The sequence below is a fragment of the Nerophis ophidion genome, linkage group LG26 (assembly GCF_033978795.1).
Source record: "Nerophis ophidion isolate RoL-2023_Sa linkage group LG26, RoL_Noph_v1.0, whole genome shotgun sequence".
Lineage (NCBI taxonomy): Eukaryota > Metazoa > Chordata > Actinopteri > Syngnathiformes > Syngnathidae > Nerophis > Nerophis ophidion.
The window spans coordinates 9,932,602-9,954,327 of record NC_084636.1 but is presented as its reverse complement, the minus strand read 5'-3'; the positions used below and the strand labels follow the sequence as shown (position 1 = coordinate 9,954,327).

The following is a 21,726-nucleotide window of genomic DNA, read 5'->3' as shown; positions in this document are numbered from 1 at the left end:
TGTGGGCGACAAATTTGCCGTTAACCCACCGAAGACGTTTTGCTGAATGGCGGCCGTGTCTTTGGACCGATCTCGCTCAAACTTTACACGCATGATCCCGCCCGTCCCCTGAGGCTTTGTGCTGAATTTGGTAACGATATTTGAAAAACACACACCGTAAGATAACGTGACGAAAAAGCCAATTTCGCAGTCCTCATTTAGTAGACTTTCCTATCAAGGCCCCCGGATAGGAAATAGGTTCCCCGGCTTTAAGATTTTGCAAGCTCGTCGAATTTTAATGACCCCCCCCCCCAAAACCCTTCATCTCCCAACCCCCTTCAGGAGCCGTGCTCCAATCTCATCAGAATCAAAGCAAAAGAAAAGAAAAACATGAGGGGGAGCGCTAGAAAAATCAGGCTAGCAGGACCCTAATTAGTCTTTTAGTGGTCGATGGTGAGATTCTTTAAAAAGGAGTGCAGATAACATATGAAAGCTCTCAGACGATGGCTCAGCTCTTTTCGAGCTCGGCCGTCACGTCGTGTCACTTTTTGTGAAGCCGCGCGCCCGTTGTAAAATTGTGAGTGACGGCGCGCGGTCTACGCAACATTTTGTGCACCTGAGGTCACTTGATATATGCCCCTTTCACACACACATACTTGGTCAAAATCCATACAGGTCACACTGAGGGTGGCCGTATAAACAACTTTACATTGTTGCAAATATGCGCCACCTGTGAACCCACACCAAACAAGAATGACAAAACACATTTCAGGGGAGAACACCCGCACCGTAAAACAACATAAACACAACAGAATAAATACCCAGAATCCCTTGCAGCACTAACTCTACCGGAACGCTACAATATACACTCCTCGCTACCACCAAACCCCGCCCACCTAATTTTTATTTTATTTACGAATGTATTAGCCTGTGGAAAAAGTTAATGTTGATACTTACCTCAGTCACGGGGAGAACATGCAAACTCCACACAGAAAGATCCCGAAACCAGGATTGAACCCAGGATTACTCAGGACCTTTGTATTGTGAGGCAGATGCACTAACCCCTGTCCCATCATGCCTTACTTGGTCAATATTCATTGCAAAACGTGTTTGGGTCCCTATTAAAAGGTTCATTTGTTCAACCTTGGCCCGTGGCTTTGTTCAGTTTAAAATTTTGGCCCACTCTGTATTTGAGTGTGACACCCCTGGCCTACGACGACGAGAGGAAGCAAAAACCAAAGACAAAGGACAATCACTCGATCAATACCCTATATTTAAAAAGGTGAAAACTCATTGAGATTAAAATCTATTTTCATGGTGTGCCATCAACGGCAAAAAAAACGTAACTACAGTTTTGTCAACAACACCCAGAAACGCCACATGGATCTATACCACCATTACCTCTTTCATTTTTTTCCCTCTCTTTTATCTGCCCGGTTTGTCATTTGCTTTCCTTGCCATTAAAAGTTCAAAGTGACACGCTGCGAAATGGAAGCTTGCGCTTCATGGCGTGCGATAAAAGGCAAAAAGAAAGAAAAAAAAACATGGATTGAAAGATGGTGTGACCTTCGATCACTCAGGCGTTGCTGCATCAAAAAGCGACATCAGTGTGTAAAGGATAACACCACATGGGCTCAGGAACACTTCAGAAAACCACTGTCAGTAACTACGGATTGTCGCTACTTCTGTAAGTGAAAGTTAAATCTCTACTATGCAAAGCCAAAGCCATTTATTAACAACACCCAGAAACGCCGCATGGATCTACACCGTTTCCTCCATTATTTATTTTTTGTCTGCAAAATGGAAACTCACGCTTCATAGCGTGCGGTAAAAAGGCAAAAAAACGTGACAACAGTTTTGTCGCTACATTTGTAAGTGCAAGTTAAAACTGTACTATGCAAAGCCAAAGCCATTTATCAACAACACCCAGAAACGCCGCATGGATCTGTACCGTTACCTCTTTCATTTTTTTTTCTATCTTTTATCTGCCCAGTTTGTCATTTCCTTGCCATTAAAAGTTCAAAGTGACACACTGCGAAATGAAAGCTCGCGCTTCATGGCGTGCGATAAAAAGCACAAAAAAAGAGTGAAAGTTGGTGTGACCTTCGATCCGTCAGGCGGTACTGCATCAAAAAGCGACATCAGTGTGTGAAGGATAACACCACATGGGCTCAGGAACACTTCAGAAAACTACTGTCAGTAACTACAGTTTGTCACTACATCTGTAAGTGCAAGTTAAAACCTTATTCATCAACAACACCCAGAAATACGTCATGGATTTATACCGTTACCTCTATCATTTTTTTGTCTGCAAAATGAAAGCTTGCGCTTCATGGCCTGCGACCAATGCAAAAAAACGTAACAACAGTTTTGTCGCTACATCTGTAAGTGCAAGTTAAAACTCTACTATGCAAAGCCAAAGCCGTTTATAAACACCCAGAAACGCCGCATGGATTTATACCATTACAAGTATCTTTTTTTTTTCTCTGCAAAATGGAAGCTCACGCTCCATGGCGTGCGGTAAAAAGGCAAAAAAACGTGAAAACAGTTTTGTCGCTACATCTGTAAGTGCAAGTTAAAACTCTACTATGCAAAGCCAAAGCCATTTATCAACAACACCCAGAAACGCCGCATGGAACTATACCATTACCTCTATCATTTTTTTTTCTCTGCAAAATGGAAGCTCGCGCTACATGGCATGCGATAAAAGGCAAAAAACCTAACTACAGTTTTGTTGCTACATTTATAAGTGCAAGTTAAAACTCTACTATGCAAAGCCAAAGCCGTTCATCAACAACACCCAGAAACGCCGCATGGATCCATACCGTTACCTCTATCATTTTTTTATTTATTTTTTCTGTAAAATGGAAGCTCACTCTTCATGGCTTGCGATAAAAGGCAAAAAAAACGTAACTTTAGTTTTGTCGCTACATCCGTAAGAGCAAGTTAAGACTCTACTATGCAAAGCCAAAGCCATTTATCAACAACACCCAGAAACGCCGCATGGATCTATATTGTTACTTCTATCATTTTTTTATTTATTTTTTCTGCGAAATGGAAGCTCACTCTTCATGGCGTGCAATAAAAGGCAAAAAAAACGTAACTACAGTTTTGTCGCTACATCTGTAAGAGCAAGTTAAAACTCGACTATGCAAAGTCAAAGCCATTTATCAACAACACCCAGAAACGCCGCATGGATCTATACTGTTACCTCCATCATTTTTTTTTCTGCAAAATGAAAGCTCGCGCTTCATGGCCTGCGACAAATGCAAAAAAACATAACAACAGTTTTGTCGCAACATCTGTAAGTGCAATTTAAAACTCTACTATGCAAAGCCAAAGCCATTTATAAACAACACCCAGAAACGCCGCATGGATCCATACCATTACCTCTATCATTTTTTTTTCTCTGCAAAATGGAAGCTCACGCTTCATGGCGTGCGGTAAAAAGGCAAAAAAACCTGAAAACAGTTTGTTCGCTACATCTGTAAGAGCAAGTTAAAACTCTACTATGCAAAGCCAAAGCCATTTATCAACAACACCCAGAAACGCCGCATGGATCTATATTGTTACCTCTATTATTTAATATATTTTTTTTTTCTGCGAAATGGAAACTCACTCTTCATGGCGTGCGATAAAAGGCAAAAAAACGTAACTACAGTTTTGTCTCTACATCTGTAAGAACAAGTTGAAACTCTACAATGCCAAGCCAAAGCCATTTATCAACAACACCCAGAAACGCCGCATGGATCCATACCGTTACTGCAATGATTTTTCTTTTTTCTCGCGTCTATCTGCCTGGATTGTCATTTGCTTTCCTTGCCATTAAAAGTTCAAAGTGACAGGCTGCGAAATGGAAGCTCGCGCTCCATGGCGTGCGATAAAAGGCAAAAAAATAATAAAAGGGGAGTGTAAAGTGGCGTGCACACTTTAAGGTCAAAGCCGTAAAAAAATCCTCAAAAGGCTACCATGATGTGTTCAAAGTCTTTTAACACGCCGCCATCTGCAGCCTGGAGATCGTAAGTGTGCTTCCGTCGAATAAAACACCGGTCGGCCTGCGGAATGAAAACTTACAAGACATCTGCGGCGTAAATAAGCGCAGCCAGCGCCTATCCTGTAGCTCTCATTAACGCCTTTTATGGGGACAAAAGCGGCGTTGAGTTAAGAGCTGAGGAACAGTTGGCGCGTGGAAGTAAACGCTGCACACTCTTTTTTTAAGCGCCGCTTGCATTGGTAAACCTTATTTAAATGAGTCCATTACGAAAAGCAATAGGATTTGCATTTATACAAGGTGGACTAATCTAAAGCACACAGTCGAAAAGAGCCGGCGAATAAAAAGACAAACATGACGACGGAAGCGTTCGGTCGAGTTATATTTGCAGCGGGACGGCTGCATAACTTCCGTGTCGCTTCAAAGTGAACGTTCTGGCAAAAGCGAGGAAGAAGATGTTATGATAACAGGCAAGAAAGAACAAAAAAAAAAAAATTACATTACGGACTATAAGCCTCTACTTTTTTCCATGCACTTGGAGCCCTGCGGCTCAATAGACGGTGCTGCTAATTTATGGATTTTTCTTCGCTGACAGCCATAATGAAGATAACAAGCAAATTGTGGAGAGGCGGAGCTGGCGAATGAAAATAAAATCAAAATTAAGAAAAATACCTTTTTTTTTATTTTGTATGGCAGCGAGGAGGCGGAGAATGCGGCCGAGCGACGCGGCAGTCATGTGCAGGTGTGAGGATCGGGCACTAGTACACGATTAACTTATCTCCTCACGATGTATAAAAGGGGAGAAGGAGGAGAGATCGGGGCAGCGACCGAGGAGCGGAAACAAAGAGCAGACAAGGACGACGACGGCGGCGGCTGAAAAGTGAAGTGAATTATATTTATATAGCGCTTTTTCTCTAGTGACTCAAAGCGCTTTACATAGTGAAACCCAATATCTAAGTTACATTCAAATCAGTGTGGGTAGCACTGGAAACAGGTGGGTAAAGTGTCTTGCCCAAGGACACAATGGCAGGATGGCGGAAACGGGAATCGAACCTGCAACCCTCAAGTTGCTGGCACGGCCACTCTACCAACCGAGCTAAACCGGACCGTGAGCGAGCAGCCGAGAGGAGCAGCTGAAAAGCGATCCGACCTGAAGACAAAGGTTTATTTGAAAAAATAAAAAAGTCAAACCTGCTAAAGCAATGTCCTTCCTGGGTGGTCCATTGAACCTGAACGACGACAGCGTGAGTCGTCCACACAAATATACTGAGAAGGTGTTTTATTGTGTGTGCTACGACACCATCTTTTAAACGTCCACCATCCTTCCATTTAGGGCTTTCAACCGTTCAGTCTTCAAGCCATGCATAGGGTTTCCTTTTGTATGGATTCTCCATTCATAATTCTAAACGTTTGTAAGTTTTACAATACAACTAAAACAATTCATATTTACTAAACCGTCCCGTGTGTGATGTCTGTAGGATGGTTTTCATTCATATTTTCACCTTGCTATGGTAATGTGACGATGCTAGTGTCATTAGCATTAGCTAATGAGAGTCTGTGTTAGTATTATTAACTTACAATCGCATCCTTCTTTGTATGGTTTCAGTTTCACAAATTCCTCAGTAAATTCACCAAAACTTCACCTTGGAGTTATTGAGTCTGATTAGCTGACTGGAGAGCTAGCCTCCAGAGCTTGTGGGTCCGTGACGATGACTTCTGTTTTGTTTGATCAGCCGTTTTACTGCCCTGTTACAGACACTAATTGGAAGGAGTTAAGGTATATAAAAAAACATTTACGGAATATTTCAGTGTAAATAACAAATTTCGGAACAGCTTTCAACCTTTCAGTCTTTGAGCCATCTATAGGGTTTCCTTTTGTATGGATTCTCCATTCATAATTCGAAATTGGTGTAAGTTTTACAATACAACTAAAACAATTCATACTTACTAAACCGTCACGGTGGAAGAGGGGTTAGTGCGTCTGCCTCACAATACGAAGTTCCGGTAGTGCTGGGTTCAAATCCAGGCTCGGGATCTTTCTGTGTGGAGTTTGCATGTTCTCCCCGTGAATGCGTGGGTTCCCTCCGGGTACTCCGGCTTCCTCCCACTTCCAAAGACATGCACCTGGGGATAGGTTGATTGGCAACACTAAATTGGCCCTAGTGTGTGAATGTGAGTGTGAATGTTGTCTATCTGTGTTCGCCCTGCGATGAGGTGGCGACTGGTCCAGGGTGTACCCTGCCTTCCACCCGATTGTAGCTGAGATAAGCGCCAGCGCCCCCAGTGACCCCGAAAGGGAATAAGCGGTAGAAAATGGATGGATGGATGGATAAACCGTCCTATGTGTGATGTCTGTAGGAGGGTTCTCATTCATATTTCTACCTTGCTATGGTAATGTAACAATGCTAGTGTCATTAACATTAGCTGATATGCTAACATGTTTATGATTGTCTGTGTTAGTATTATTAACTTACGACATCCTTTTTGTATGGTTTCAGTTTCACAAATTGCCCAGTGAAATTACCAAAGCGATGACTTCCGTTTTGTTTGATCAGCCGTTTTACTGCCCTGTTACAGATACTGTTTGGAAGCAGTTAAGGTATTTAAACAAACATTTACGGAATCTTTCAGTGTAAATAACTCCTTTCGGAACAGCTTTCAACCGTTCAGTCTTCGAGCCATCCATAGGGTTTCCTTTTGTATGGATTCTCCATTCATAATTCTAAACGTTAGTACGTTTTACAATATAACTAAAACAATTCATACTTACTAAACCGTCCCATGTGTGATGTCTGCAGGAGGGTTTTCATTCTTATTTGCACCTTGCTATCGTAATGTAACAATGCTAGTAGCATTAGCATTAGCTGATATGCTAACATGTTTACGAGTGTCTGTGTTAGTATTATTAACTTACGATAAATCACATCCTTTTTGTATGGTTTCAGTTTCACAAATTGCCCAGTGAAATTAAAAAAACGATGACTTCGGTTTTGTTTGATCAGCCGTTTTACTGCCCTGTTACAGACAGCATTTGGAAGCAGTTAAGGTATTTAAACAAACATTTACGGAATCTTTCAGTGTAAATAACTCCTTTCGGAACAGCTTTCAACCGTTCAGTCTTTGAGCCATCTATAGGGTTTCCTTTTGTATGGATTATCCATTCATAATTCGAAATTGGTGTAAATTTTACAATATAACTAAAACAATTCATACCTACTAAACCGTCCCATGTGTGATGTCTGTAGGAGGGTTCTCATTCATATTTCTACCTTGCTATGGTAATGTAACAATGCTATTGTCAATAGCATTAGCTGATATACTAACATGTTTACGAGTGTCTGTGTTAGTATTATTAACTTACGATAAATCACATCCTTTTTGTATGGTTTCACTTTCACAAATAACTCAGTGAAATTACCAAAGCGATGACTTCCGTTTTATTTGATCAGCCGTTTTACTGCCCTGTTAGCTCACCGTTTGGAAGCAGTTAAGGTATTTAAACAAACATTTACGGAATCTCTCAGTGTAAATAACTCCTTTTGGAACAGCTTTCAACCGTTCAGTCTTCGAGCCATCCATAGGGTTTCCTTTCGTATGGATTTTCCATTCATAATTCGAAACGTTAGTACATTTTACAATATAACTAAAACAATTCATACTTACTAAACCGTCCCATGTTTGATGTCTGCAGGAGGGTTTTCATTCTTATTTGCACCTTGCTATCGTAATGTAACGATGCTAGTAGCAATAGCATTAGCTGATATGCTAACATGTTTACGAGTGTCCGTGTTAGTATTATTAACTTACGATAAATCACATCCTTTTGGTTTGGTTTCAGTTTCACAAAATTCCTAATGAAATTACCAAAGCGATTACTTCCGTTTTTTTTGATCAGCCGTTTTACTGCCCTGTTAGAGACACCATGTGGAAGCAATTAAGGTGTGTAAATAAACATTTATGGAACATTTCAGTGTAAATAGCTCATTTCGGAATGTATGTATCTGCGGTTTATACATGTAAAAATATTAATTTTCCCTAAAAGTTAGCGGGTGTGGCTCAATCCTGATACCCACCTACATCAAAGAAGAAAGCTGTAGGTGGGAAGCGGTGTATTTCGGTCGCTTTTAGCAACACAAACACAGCCGGTGTTTCCATCCATCCATTTTCTACCGCTTATTCCCTTTTGGGGTTGCGGGGGGCGCTGGCGCCTACCTCAGCTACAATCGGACGGAAGGCGTTGTACACCCTGGACAATTCGCCACCTCATCGCAGAGCCACAGCCGGTGTTTCATTGTTTACATTCCGGAAAGATGATGGTGACGCTTTACTATGGAACAGAGCGGTCAAGCGAACCAGGTTCCCTACCACATGTCAACCGGCAGGTTTCGGTGAGAAAATGGTGGTAATAAGTCGGCTCTTACCGTTGACATGAGCGGAGAGCTTGCGTCATTCCTCCTGCGCCTGTCGAAGAGGCAGCTGCGGACTCTTTTGCCTCCTACCACCGGCCGCCCCTGACCGTCGGATGCTTCAATCAATCAATCAATCAATGTTTATTTATATAGCCCTAAATCACAAATGTCTCAAAGGACTGTACAAACCATTACGACTACGACATCCTCGGAAGAACCCACAAAAGGGCAATGAAAACTCACACCCAGTGGGCAGGGAGAATTCACATCCAGTGGGACGCCAGTGACAATGCTGACTATGAGAAACCTTGGAGAGGACCTCAGAAGTGGGCACCCCACCCCCCATTGTGGAGGAGGGGAAAAAAATTAAAATCTCAGCCCGGCCCCACCGGCCGCCTTCCCCTCGTCGAGAAACGTGGCTTCCCTCAGAGACACTGGCGGTGGCCACAACCCTCCGGCTTTTTTTTCCCCCTGCTGTGCCAAATTCCGTTGACAAAAGTGCCAGGTTTACGCCACTTTCTTGCCGCACACTATTGCTATTGGATTGGACCACAAACAAACACACAAAGTACAGTGTTTTATGCAGCGATCATTTCGAAAGATCGTGTTTCAAAGAGGGTCACGTGCGAAGGGCAGAGATGGGCATCGCCACCATCCTGAAGAAAGGTGCGGGGCCGACTTTCAGGTTGTACAGGTAGGACCATATAACCTCACTAAAACACTAGTAACGAAATAAGCAGTTAAGGGATTTTCCACAATTATCCTGGTAAATTTGTCTAATAACATCCGCCATCTTTTTTTTCTAGTCCTTCACTCTCACTTTCCTCATCCACGAATCTTTCATCCTCGCTCAAATTAATGGGGAAATTGTCGCTTTCTCGGTCCGAATCGCCCTCGCTGCTGGTGGCCATGATTATAAACAATGTTCAGATGTGAGGAGCTCCACAAACCGTGATGTCACACGCACATCGTCTGCTACTTCCGGTACAGGCTAGGCTTTTTTTTATTAGCACCAAAAGTTGCAAACTCTATCGTCGATGTTCTCTACTAAATCCTTACAGCAAAAATATGGCAATATCGTGAAATGATCAAGTATGACACATAGAATGGACCTGCTATCCCCGTTTAAATAAGAAAAATCTCATTTCAGTAGGCCTTTAAGAGTTGAACATTCAGGATGGTGTCATATCCGCCTCACGGACTGACTGGCTGCAAGATGGATGGCTCAGTGTGTGTGCGCTACTACCATGTGTGCATAATCACTGAGTCAACTCTGCAGGTGTTGGCAGTTAACCATCATGTGGGATTTCTGCGGCCACACACACACACCTAAATATGATACAGCATGATGCATGAAGGGACAGGCAGCGATACATGACGACAATGTGAGATCCTGTCCGCATCAATAATGCAGCGTCTTTGACAAGTGGAGGAATCAAAGCGCCCACAATTCTTCGCTCCCTCCGCCCCTTTTTTCGAATACGCAACGTCTTTTTTACCTTCCGCCGTACAACTGCAAGCCACGTGGGAAATAAATGCTCAACTAAAGTAACTGTAAGTGATATGATTGTGTACATATGATTACATCTACTGTGTGTGTGTGTTCAATTACTGTAGCTGCAGGCGTACACTTGACTGAAATGTGTGTTGTAAGCAAAGAGCACAGCGGCCGTGACAGATGAGAGCTGAGGGCAAGGAATAAATAAATAAATAAATCACACAAAAGCACACTCACACACATTTGTGAGTGTGTTTGTGACGCCGCAGCGTCCGCACGCCTGTCAGCAGCCGCCACTCCACCCTGTCGCCGCCTACATCTGTATTGTCTGCTGTTGTATGGATGTCAACATGCATAAATAGGTTTATATATATATATGCATACATACATATTTATACATACAAATATGTGCATATATACATATAAACATACCTATATACATAGAGTGGGGCAAAAAAGTATTTTGTCAGCCACCGATTGTGCAAGTTCTCCCACTTAAAATGATGACAAACCTCTGTAATTTTCATCATAGGTACACTTCAACTGTGAGAGACAGAATGTGAAAAAAAAATCCAGGAATTCAAATTGTCGGAATTTTAAAGAATTTATTTGTAAATGATGGTGGAAAATAAGTATTTGGTCAACCATTCAAAGGAGGTTTTGGCTCAAAATCTCACGATACATGGCCCCATTCATTCTTTCCTTAACACGGACCAATCGTCCTGTCCCCCTTGGCAGAAAAACAGCCCCAAAGCATGATGTTTCCACCCCCATGCTTCACAGTAGGTGTGGTGTTCTTGGGATGCAACTCAGTATTCTTCTTCCTCCAAACACGACGAGTTGAGTTGATACCGAAAAGTTCTATTTTGGTTTCATCTGACCACATGACATTCTCCCAATCCTCCGCTGTATCATCCATGTAACCATTTTGGTATAAACTCAACTGGTCGTGTTTGGAGGAAGAAGAATACTGAGTTGCATCCCAAGAACACCATACCTACTGTGAAGCATGGGGGTGGAAATATCATGCTTTGGGGCTGTTTTTCTGCTTTTATATATATATATATATATATATATAAGCTGGCACAAGTGGCAAAAAAGACTGAGAAAGTTGCTGGAATGCTCATCAAACACTTATTTGGAACATCCCACAGGTGAAAAGCTTAATTGGGAACAGGTGGGTGCCATGATTGGGTGTAAAAGCAGCTTGCGTAAAATGCTCGGTCATTCACAAACAAGGGGGGGCGAGGGTCAGTACTTTGTGAACAAAAGCGTGAGCAAATTGTCCAACAGTCTAAGAACAACATTTCTAAACCAGCTATTGGAATTTAGGGATTCAACCATCTACGGTCCGTAATATTGTCAGAAGGTTCAGATAATAAGGCCGAAAACCAACATTGAATGCCTGCGACCTTTCGATCCCTCAGGCGGTACTGCATCAAAGACTGACATCAATGTGTGAAGGATATCACCACACAGGTTCAGGACACTTCAGAAAACCACTGTCAGTAACTACAGTTTGTTGCTACATCTGTAAGTGCAAGTTAAAACTCTACAATGCAAAGCAAAAGCCATTTATCAACAACACCCAGAAATGCCACTGCCTTCGCTGGGCCCGAGCTCATCTAAGATGGACTGATGCAAAGTGGAAAATCGTTCTGTCGTCTGACGAGTCCACATTTCAAATTGTTTTTGAAAACTGTGGACGTCGTGTCCTCCGCAGCAAAAACGAAAAGACCCATACGGATTATTATATATATATACATATATACATAAATATATGGGTACATATTAATTATAATAATATAATGGATATATAATGGATACATATATAAGTACATAATAATTATAATAATATAGTGGATATATATATATATATATATATAATTATTATTATTATAATTGTTTTATAAGAGTATGTGACCTCCTACATTGTTTACGTCCCTGACAACACCCTCTAGGTGTTATAATCAATCAGAAATATGAAGAAGCTAAAGTGTGCCAAACATGGATAAATGTGTCGAGAATGTTTTGCATTTTCCCATCATCCCTTGCAATGGATTTAAATAGGTGTCTGTGGAGGGGGGCGTGGCCTGCGGGCCTGCAGCGGAACAGGGTGTGCCAGGACCCGGCTCCTCGCAGAGGGCCTTTTTTAACCATCTCAAAGGTCAGTTTTTGGGTCTGGCAGGTTATTATCGGAGGTTTAAGCCCCCGGTTTTTGGACCTGACCAGCCCACTAATGGACCTCACCTGAAAAGGTGATCCATATCCTGTCCAGTGGATGGAGCAGTGCCAGCAGGCGTTTGAGAGGGTTAAAAAGGCACTCTGGGAGGAGCCGGTCATGGCACACCCCATTCCGCTGCAGGCCCGCAGGCCACACCCCCCTCCACAGTGTCATTTTGTTTAGTTTTTTTAATATATATCGGACATTTTTTTAATTATATCCACAAAGTTCAATGAGCGGCGTGTGACCATTTTTGATTAATTTTTGTGCCGGTTGATTTTTTTTTTTTTTTTCCTGCACCGTGACTAGGAAGGGTTGTGTGGATTAAACTAATTGCTGTTCTACAATTAATTGGAAATACTGTAGCGGGGCACTAAATGTTCTCATCCCCCTGATTGAGGATTGGTGGATAGGGCGGCTGTGACCACATATAATGAGACACACTTCTGTGTGAAAGTGCTTATTAAAGGAAGTCACAAACTTTCGGGCTCAGAACTACTGCTCTCTCCTCTCATTATCTCAACTTTTACATTGGTCTTCTTTACGCCACACACACACACACACACACCCAACCCCCAATCTGACGCCCTTGACGCAAATCCCATAGGGGTGACGGAAGGCTGGTCAGTGCCTGAGAGCTGCGGCCAGCCGCCATGACCCCGCACTCCCTCTCCTCTTTTGCTAGATATCTCGAGATGTACGTTGTAATATGAATATGTGCTTTGCTATGGAGTTTTTTTTCCCACTCCAGACTGGGCCCCCTTTAGGAGCCCAGTCTAGATTGTATTTTTTTACTCATCCTTTCCCAGCGTTTTACCTTTTTCTCATCTTTTATCAGCGTTCCTGTTCTGTAACCCTGTACACTGTTTGTGTGTCCAATCTTGAACGGGTTTGCGCTGAAAACAAAGTTCCGTTGTACTTGTGCAATGACAATAAAGTCCTATCCTATCCTATCCTATCCTTGAACAACCATTTTCACCCGGAAGTATGTCCCTTTATATGTGGTCACATCTGCCCTATTTACCAATCTCCAATCTGGTGAAGAGAACATTTAGTGCCCCGATACAGTAAAAATAATGGCACAGTTACTTTCAATGGCCACCAGATGGCGATAAAATGGCAGCAATTAATGTATTTTTCCGGACCACAGGGCGCACCGGATTATAAGGCACATTGCCGATGAGCGGGTCGAGTCAGATCTATTTTTATACAAAAAGCGCACCGGATTATAAGGCGCATTAAAGGAGTCATATTATTATTATTTATTTTTTTTACATTGAAAACACATCTCCTCATCCATGGCTCACTAGTGCAACAAGAATGCCGTAAATGTGTCCTGTGAAAACCGGAACTCTCTAATAACTAAAGTTACTTGGGTGAATAATGTAAACTCACTACACCGGTATGTTTTAGAGCTTTCATGGTGAGTTTACTGACAGATATAAGTAAGAACTTTACAGTACTTTATATTACAAATGGCAACTGCGGAAGAAAAAGAAGCTTATCGACTACGGTGTCGGCAAGGACTACAAAGGCGGACACGCACATATTTTCAGGATTTATGCAGATCCCAAATGCAGATCAGCAAGTACCTATAAGGTATGAAAAGTTGCTTTTGCACAATATTGCGAAACAAAACGCCTGATAATGTGTCTTACCTTATACACACAACATAATAATACTTGTATGTTGAAGCACAGTACAATCCATCCAGATGTGCAGCTTCATAGCTTACCAAAGTCGGAATAAAACATTTAAAAGATTTTCAAAGCGCCGTGTGTAATGTTCTACAGTCCACACTTTTTCTACTGAGGGCCGCACACTGAAAAATCAAAGCAAGTGGGGGCCATTTTCATAATTTTAATTTTAAAAACCAATACAATATATGTATAAAAAAATATATACATTTAGGCCTCCACTCAGTTATGATCCTGGGGACCTCAAAGGGTTTTGGTCCAAAAAAGTATTACAAATGTGTCTATTAAGAGGCGCGGCTGACGGCGGGGCAGGGCACGCAGCAGCAGCCCTGCCCAAGATGGCGGCAAGGAGACGGAGGATGCGGCGGAGCAAAGAGGCGGGGCGTGCTGAAAGCGACGCCGCCGCAATCAAATTCAGGTGCGTAAATCGTGCACCGGCACAAAATTGTCATTCCTCCTCTGGCTGTATAAAAGGGGAGAAGGAGGAGGGATCATGGCAGAAGGAGTAGGAGAACCAGCCGGAGATCGTGACGAGCGAGAACGACTGAGAGCGAGCCCAACACAGCGACGAATGCGCGGCTGACTCAAGGCGAGAGAGGAGCGAGCAGGAGAGGGGCAGCTGAAAAGCGATCCGAAGAAAAGACAAAGCTTTATTGAAAAACAAAAAAAGAGTCAAACCTGCTCAAGAAGATGTCCTTCCTTGATGGTCCATGCAACCCGCACGATGACGGCAGGAAGCCGTTCACAGTGTCATTATTCAGTATTATTATTTTTATTATTATTCAAGTTTTAAATATCTAGATCAACATTAGGAAAAAAAATGCAAAAATCACAAAATAGGCAATATTTTCACCCGATAACTTTTTTAGGTGGAATATTTGAGATAATATAATAATTGGAGCCTTAATTTTGGATTTTGAGTCATTATTATTTTTTGAGCAATGACATTTAAAAACAAATCACACTAAAATAATTGGGGATCCAAAAGTTTCCTAATCATTAAAGTGTTAAAAAGCAAATTATAATTTTTTTTTACTGTTTACTTTTAGCACAATAATCTCGAAATTAACTTCAGATATATACGTCAGTTTTAAGTTTGTTTGTTTGTTTGTTTGTTTGTTTTAGGCCCTTCTTTAAAAAAAAACAGCTCAGTTTTTTATATGGCAAAACACTAAATATGCAACATTTTCCGCCAAAAATATCTCGAAGTGGACATAATCCAAGCCTTGAATAGGTCAATAATTCAAAATTACATAGATTTTGATTCATTATTATTTTTTATAGAAAGAAATAACCTGCATGGCAGCTTTGTGTTATTAAAGAATTGCAACATTTTCTTGTTACATTTCACCTGTTTGCGCTTTTTTACCACTTTTTATGGTTTTTATTTTTTTCAATTGTATTTTTAAAATATGCCGTGGGGCCGTTAAAGAATAACCTGTGGTCCCCAAATGGCCCCCGGGCTGCATTTTGGACACCCTTGTTCTACAGTCTCAATGGAACATATACAATGTTAGTGTTGTTTACTTGAGTCATATTGCGGTCTACACGTGTCTCTTATGTGTGACTGCCATCTACTGGCCACACTTATCATGTCACCATGTAAACAATGAAATACCTTCGAGGTCGGTAAGCACAACCACAATGATGCCGTACATTAGGCGCACCGGGTTATAAGGCACGCTGTCCAGTTTTGAGAAAATAAAAGGATTTTAAGTGTGCCTTATAGTCCGGAAAATAAAGCCTCTTCCGGTTCAATTGTTTAAAAATCTCGTACCGTCTCTGGTTTTGACTGCGGTCAAACCCTTGGAGGTTGTACCGTTTTCCATCCGGTCTTCATTATGTAAAAATGCGCAGCAAAAACCATATTAATAAATGTTACCATTCCTTCATCGGCGCCTCCGAGACAATTTCTCAGCGCATTCGCGGCACTCCGTGATTCTGTCGTTTCCTTCCTCTCCCCCGCCTCCATCTCACCCGCTCCTTAATGGCGGAGACACAGTCAACCGTGCGGCCGGTCCCAAATGCTAATAGCGCCTCGTCTGACTCCTTTCCCACTCTGTGGCGTTTCTGTCTAACTGCTTCACCTGCAGTCTAAATGGCTCTGACAAGAATGCACACACACACGCACACACACACACACACACGCACGCACGCACGCACGCACGCACGCACGCACGCACGCACACAGAGACAGACACACACACACACGCAGACACACACACACACACACACACACACACACGCACGCACGCACACACACGCAGACACACACACACACACACACACACACACACACACACACACACACACACACACACACTTTTTGTCATTACTATTAGAGATGTCCGATATTGTCCAAGTCTTAATTACCGATTCCGATATCAACCGATAAATATACTCAGGAAATCATGTTTTGTTTTGGTCATGTTATGTTTTGTTTTTTCGACATTCAGTTCTTGCTTTTGCACTTCCGTGTTTTTCTTCGTTACCATGACAACTCATTAATTTTCACCTGGCCCTCATGTCACGCCCCTGTACTCAGCCCTCACACCTGGTTTTAATGATCTTAGTTATTATTTAAGCCACAGTTACCTGATAGTCATTCTGGCAACTTTACCTCCATATTCCCCATCTGCTTCATGCCATGCTATCCTGTTCCATTTGTCCACGCCACGCACGTTTTGTTGTTCATGCCACAGTGCAAGTGTTTTTGTTCATGTTTATAGTTTGTAGCCTTTGTACTAGTCTTTTGTTTTTCCATAGCCAAGTGTTTGTAGTTCCTTGTGAGCACCCTTTGTTTGCCTTTTTTTGAGTTATAGTGTTAATAAATCAAAATGTACTTACATTTCCGCCTGGCCCGTGCCAATCATCCTTTGCGTTGGAAAAACTAAATATCCCATAGTCCAAGTCGTTACATATACAATCGTGGAATTAACACATTATTATGCCTAATTTTGTTGTGATGCCCCGCTGGATGCATTAAACAGTGTCACAAGGTTTTCCAAAATAAATCAACTCAAGTTATAGGGGAAAAAATGCCAACATGGCACTGCCATATTTATTATTGAAGTCACAAAGTGCATTATTATTTTTAAACATGCCTCAAAACAGCAGCTTGGAATTTGGGACATGCTCGCCCTGAGGAGGTTGAGGTGGGCGGAGGTTTAATTTGGTGTACATTGTAGCATTACGGAAGAGTTAGTGCTGCAAGGGGTTCTGGGTATTTGTTCTGTTGTGTTTATGTTGTGTTTCGGTGTGGATGTTCTCCCAAAATGTGTTTGTCATTCTGATTTGGTGTGGCGCATATTTGTAACAGTGTTAAATGTGTTTATACGGCCACCCTCAGTGTGACCTGAATGGTATGTTGACCAAGTATGCATTGCATTCACATGTGTGTATGTCACTAGTTGTAGGTGACAAACCCCAAGATGCAGAGAAGGCGGCAGGCATTGTGCAGGAAAACACGATTTAATCTTTAAAAATGAAAAGAACACGAACTAGGAACAGCCAAAATGGAAAACGGGAAACAAGATCCAGCAAACAGGAACTAGCAACAAAAAGACAGCACGCTGCAAACAGCTACAGGTTCTACGAAAAGCATTAATGACAATAATCCAGCACTGACTGGAGGAGAAAGCAGGTCTAAATAGTGGATGGCTGATTGACACCAGGTGTGGCCAGGTGCCAATCAGCCACAGCTGAGGAAGAAAAGCACTCAGGGAGAAAATCAGGAAATCACCAAAATAAGAGTGCTGACTGGAATAAAGACAAATGCAGAGGAACAAACTAACATAGACAAACTGTCAGGGACAAGCCTGACAGTGTATGTGAAAAAGTGGTAGATATTATGTGATTGGACCGGCACGCATTCATTTAGGTCAGGGGTCACCAATGCTGTGCCCGCAGGCACCAGGTCGCCCGTAAGGTCAAATGAGTCGCCCGCTGGCCTGTTCTAAAAATAGCTCAAATAGCAGCACTTACCAGTGAGCTGCCTCTATTTTTTAAAGTTTATTTATTTACTAGCAAGCTGGTCTCACTTTGCTCGGCATTTTTAATTCTAAGAGAGACAAAACTCAAATAGAATTTGAAAATCCAAGAAAATATTTTAAAGATTTGGTCTTCACTTGTTTAAATAAATTCATTTATTTTTTTACTTTGCTTCTTATAACTTTCAGAAAGACAATTTTAGAGAAAAAATACAACCTTAAAAACGATTTTAGTATTTTTAAACACATATACCTTTTTACCTTTTAAATTCCTTCTTCTTTCCTGACAATTTAAATCAATGTTCAAGTAAATGTATTGTTTTTATTGTAAAGAATGATAAATACATTTTAATTTAATTCTTTATTTTAGCTTCTGTTTTTTCGACGAAGAACATTTGTGAAATATTTCTTCAAATTTATTATGATTAAAATTCCCCGAAAATATTCTGGCAAATCTAGAAAATCTGTAGAATCAAATTTGAATCTTGTTTCAAAGTCTTTTGAATTTCTTTTAAAAAAATGTTGTTCTGGAAAATCTAGAAGAAATAATTAATTGTCTTTGTAAGAAATATAGCGTGGTCCAATTTGTTATATATTCTAACAAAATGCAGATTGGATTTTAACCTATTTAAAACATGTCATCAAAATTCTATAATTAATCTTAATCAGAAAAAATTCCTAATGATGTTCCATAAAATGTTTTAAATTTTTTCATCCATCCATCCATCCATTTTCTACCGCTTATTCCCTTTTGGGGTCGCGGGGGGCGATGCCGCCTATCTCAGCTACAATCGGGCGGAAGGCGGGGTACACCCTGAACAAGTCGCCACCTTATCGCAGGGCCAACACAGATAGACAGACAACATTCACACTCACATTCACACACTAGGGCCAATTTAGTGTTGCCAATCAACCTATCCCCAGGTGCATGTCTTTGGAAGTGGGAGGAAGCCGGAGTACCCGGAGGGAACCCACGCATTCACGGGGAGAACATGCAAACTCCACACAGAAAGATCCCGAGCCTGGACTGCAGGACCTTCGTATTGTGAGGCAGACGCACTAACCCCTCTGCCACCGTGAAATTTTTTCAAAAAGATTCAGATCAGTTATTTTTTTCTTCTTTTTTGGGGGGGTTGAATTTTAAAGAGTGGAAATTGAAGGTAAACTATGTTTCAAAATTTAATTTTCATTTTTTTCCTGTTTTCTCATCTTTCAAACCGTTCAATTAAGTGTTTTTTTCATCATTTATTCTCAACAAAAAACCTTCCGTAAAAGGAAAAAAATGTCCGACGGAATGATGGACAAAAATACCCATTTTTTATATATATATAGACTTATTTATTAAAAATAAATTGAACAAATTGGCTATTTCTGGCAATTTTTTGAAGTGTGTATCAAACTGGTAGCCCTTGGCATTAATCAGTACCCAAGAAGTAGCTCTTGGTTTCAAAAAGGTAGGTGACCCCTGATTTAGATAATTATGAGTTTGTATAATAGGTCAGTGGTGTGTCGGTGTACCTAGTGAAGTGGTTCGTCAGATTGACTTGCATGTATTAAAATGTGGGGGCTGGGTGGCAGGAGGGGCGGGGGGTGGGGGGGTCAATGTTTGTTTGCCAAGTTGAAATGATTACAGATGGCGTCACAATGGTGTACAGATGCCCCGACACACACACTCTGTGTATGTCAAAATGTTGCTTCACTCATTTTTTTTCCCCCCCATTCCCAAACAATCACTGCAGACACGGCGAGGGGGAGGTAGGCTAATGTATGCTAATTTATGCAAACAAGCATGACACACATCTCCGTCCTCATTGGTTCTATGCAAACGCTCCCTGGGAAACAAGCGTGTTGGACGGTGGCCTCGTTTCTCATCCACCTCTCTTCCCTTTTTTGCTTCCTTATTTTTTTTTTTTCTGCTCATTGTGCCTTAATCCTGACCACCACCCCCCCTCCCCCCTTCCCCTGACTGAAAGGCTCAAATGTGCCTGGAAAATACAAGTCAGGAAGTGTCTCCGGTTTTATCGGAGGAAATACAAAACCCAAAACCAGTGAAGTTGGCACGTTGTGTAAATAGTAAATAAAAACAGAATACAATGATTTGCAAATCCTTTTCAACTTCTATTCAATTGAATAGACTGCAAAGACAAGATACTTAACTTTTGAAATAGAAAATTGTGTTATGTTTTGCAAATATTAGCTCAATTTGGAATGTGATGTCTGCAACATGTTTCAAAAAAGCTGGCACAGGTGGCAAAAAAGACTGAGAAAGTCGAGGAACGCTCATCAAACACTTATTTGGAACATCCCACAGGTGAACAGGCTACAAACCCTGTTTCCTAAAGAGTTGGGAATTTGTGTTAGATGTAAATATAAACGGAATACAATGATTTGTAAATCATTTTAAACCCATATTCAGTTGAATATGCTACAAAGACAACATATTTGATGTTCAAACTGATAAAAAAAAAAAATGTTGTGCAAATAATCATTAACTTTAGAATTTGATGCCAGCAACACGTGACAAAGAAGTTGAGAAAGGTGGGAATAAATACTGATCAAGTTGAGAAATGCTCATCAAACACTTATTTGGAACATCCCACAGGTGTGCAGGCTAATTGGGAACAGGTGGGTGCCATGATTGGGTATAAAAACAGCTTCCACAAAATGCTAAGTAATTCACAAAAAAGGATGGGGAGAGGGTCACCACTTTGTAAGCAAATTGTCTAACAGTTTTAGAACAACATTTCTCAACGAGCTATTGCAAGGAATTTAGGGATTTTACCATCTACGGTACGTAAAATCATCAAAAGGTTCAGAGAATCTGGAGAAATCACTGCACGTAAGCGGTGATATTACGGACATTCGAGCCATTAGGCGGTACTGCGTCAAAAAACAACATCAGTGTGTAAAGGATATCACCACATGGGCTCAGGAACACTTCAGAAAACCACTGTCAGTAACTACAGTTGGTCGCTACATCTGTAAGTGCAAGTTAATACTCTACTATGCAAAGCCAAAGCAATTTTTCAACAACATCCAGAAACGCCGCCGGCTTGGCTAAACCCCAGCTCAACTAAGATGGATTGAAGAAAAGGGGAAAAGTGTTTTGGGGTTTAGCGGGGCCACATTTCGAATTGTTTCAGGAAACTGTGGACGTCGTGTCCTCTGGAACAGTGGTCCCCAACCGTTTTGTAGTTGCGGACCGGTCAACGCTTGATAATTTGTCCTGCGGCCCGGCGGGGGAGAGTGTGTGTGTGTGTGTGTGTGGGGGTTAATTTATTATACAAAGAGGAAAAGAATCTGGATTGTTATAGGCGCAAAGTTGAAAAGCCAGCATCTGTGATGGTATGGGTGTGTATTAGTGCCCAAGGCATGGGTAACTTACACATCTGTGAAGGCACCATTAATGCTGAAAGGTACATACAGGATTTGGAGCAACATATGTTGTCATCCAAGCAACGTTATCATGGACACCCCTGCTTATTTCAGCAAGACAATGCCAAGCCACATGTTACAACAGTGTGGCTTCGTAGTAAAAGAGTGCGGGTACTAGACTGGCCTGCCTGTAGTCCAGACCTGTGTCCCATTGAAAATGTGTGGTGCATTATGAAGCCTAAAATACCACAACAGAGACCCCGGAGTGTTGAACAACTTAAGCTGTACATCAAGCAAGAATGGGGAAGAATTCCACCGGAAAAGCTGCAAAAATTGGTCTCCTCAGTTCCCAAACATTTACTGAGTGTTGTTAAAAGGAAAGGCCATGTAACACAGTGGTATGAATGTCTCTGTGACAACTTTTTTGCAATGTGTTGCTGCCATTAAATTCTAAGTTAATGATTATTTGCAAAACAAAATTAAGTTTCTCCGTTCCAACATTAAATATCTTGTCTTTGCAGTCTATTCAATTGAATATAAGTTGAGAAAGGATTTGCAAATCAT

General features: G+C 41.5%; 1 protein-coding gene across 5 annotated transcripts in view; it reads right to left on the bottom strand.

The window, feature by feature from the left end:
* dab1a (DAB adaptor protein 1a) overlaps nucleotides 1–21,726 on the bottom strand; it is a 708,809-nt gene that overhangs the window by 386,409 nt on the left and 300,674 nt on the right. The gene's annotated exons all lie outside the window — the stretch shown is intronic.